This window comes from Penaeus chinensis, chromosome 33 (genome assembly GCF_019202785.1).
Source record: "Penaeus chinensis breed Huanghai No. 1 chromosome 33, ASM1920278v2, whole genome shotgun sequence".
Lineage (NCBI taxonomy): Eukaryota > Metazoa > Arthropoda > Malacostraca > Decapoda > Penaeidae > Penaeus > Penaeus chinensis.
Genome location: NC_061851.1, coordinates 12,910,878 through 12,913,377, shown reverse-complemented (window position 1 = coordinate 12,913,377; position 2,500 = coordinate 12,910,878). Strand labels below are relative to the sequence as shown.

Genomic DNA, 2,500 nt, shown 5'->3' with positions numbered 1-2,500 from the left:
CAAGGAGAAGCCAGTGATGAAAATGAGAGAAAAAAAAAATGCTGAAGTTAAATTTGACATTCGTACTTACTGACTGAGTGTATCATGCATTTATCAAAGAAAATAGGTTTCTCGGTGGTTTCTATGTGTGGTGTGAACCTTTGGGATTGTATATATGACAGAACTTGAATTTTATGCATATACAAGGAAAGAAGTGAAATTAAGGCTGATATGAAAATCCAGTAGCCACACCCATGGTACTAGTGAAGAGACAGTGTTATGACAGCAGTGCAAAAAGGAAGCAACTTATTTTTTATTGTGATGAAATGATGATTTGGCTAAACTGTTATAAGCCAAATATGATGACACTAAGGTTAATTTGTGTCCTTTTTTTCAGAATAATCAAGATAATTTTTTTTTATGTCTTAAAACCCTATTATATTGATGAAAAGAAGTGAATTTGTATGTATTCATGTATTTAGACATATATAGAGATTATTTTGTTCAGTATATGTTACTTGTAACAATTATTTATTAGTATGACATTTTATTCTTGTAGTCTGTATACTCATTCATATTTTAGCTTTGCATGTTGGTGTACCCATGTGCCTGCATACTTATGCATATACACACTTAAACACACCTAAAAGTGCATGTCCAAAGCAGATAAGCATGTGTGTGTTTATGCCTGTGGACACTTATACATACATGCATATGCACATCATCTTATATATATAAATAGGCACATGACACACAAGCACCTGTACACGCTCACATGGCCATACACATGCCTGGATAAATGGCATGCTCACATACACATGCATATGTAACATATGTATATATGTGTTACATATGCTTGCACATGCCTACACACATGAACAGACATATACTTATACAGACTCTCACATACACATGCACACACACACACACACACACACACACACACACACACACACACACACACACACACACACACACACACACACACACACATATATATGCACACATATGCACACATATGCACACACACGAACATGGAAACGCACACAGATACACGAAACACGCACACAGAAACATGGACACGCACACAGACACATGTACACCCACAGAAAATGTACATGCACACAGTAACATTAACATGCACACAGAAACATGTACATGCACACAGAAACATGTACACGCACACAGAAACATGTACACGCACACAGAAACATGTACACGCACACAGAAACATGTACACGCACACAGAAACATGTACACGATCACAGAAACTTGTACACGCACACAGAAACATGTACACGCACACAGAAACATGTACACGCACACACAAACATGTACACGCACACAGAAACATGTACACGCACACACAAACATGTACACGCACACAGAAACATGTACACGCACACAGAAACATGTACACGCACACAGAAACATGTACACGCACACAGAAACATGTACACGCACACAGAAACATGTACACGCACACAGAAACATGTACACGCACACAGAAACATGTACACGCACACAGAAACATGTACACGCACACAGAAACATGTACACGCACACAGAAACATGTACACGCACACAGAAACATGTACACGCACACAGAAACATGTACACGCACACAGAAACATGTACACGCACACAGAAACATGTACACGCACACAGAAACATGTACACGCACACAGAAACATGTACACGCACACAGAAACATGTACACGCACACAGAAACATGTACACGCACACAGAAACATGTACACGCACACAGAAACATGTACACGCACACAGAAACATGTACACGCACACAGAAACATGTACACGCACACAGAAACATGTACACGCACACAGAAACATGTACACGATCACAGAAACATGTACACGATCACAGAAACATGTACACGATCACAGAAACATGTACACGATCACAGAAACTTGTACACGATCACAGAAACATGTACACGCACACAGAAACATGTACACACACAGAAACATGTACACGCACACAGAAACATGTACACGCACACAGAAACATGTACACGCACATATAGACACATATATGCACACATATATGCACACACATATACACACACATATACACACACATATACACACACATATACACACATACACACGTATACACACATACACACGGATACACACACATATACACACACGTATACACACATACACACACATATACACACATATACACACATGGGGCACATACAGGCGCACACAGGTGCATACACGCACACACGCGCATACACACACACACACACACACACACACACACACACACACACACACACACACACACACACACACACACACACACACACACACACACACATACACACATACACACATACACACATACACACACACACACACACACACACACACACACACACACACATACACATACACAGGCACACACACGCACTCATGTTTATGTACACACACACGCACTCATGTTTATCTACACGTACGCAATCACGCATGCACGCACACGCACATGCTC

General features: G+C 40.4%; 1 protein-coding gene across 4 annotated transcripts in view; it reads left to right on the top strand.

The window, feature by feature from the left end:
• LOC125042931 (guanine nucleotide-binding protein G(q) subunit alpha) overlaps positions 1–2,500 on the top strand; it is a 36,808-nt gene that overhangs the window by 1,432 nt on the left and 32,876 nt on the right. The gene's annotated exons all lie outside the window — the stretch shown is intronic.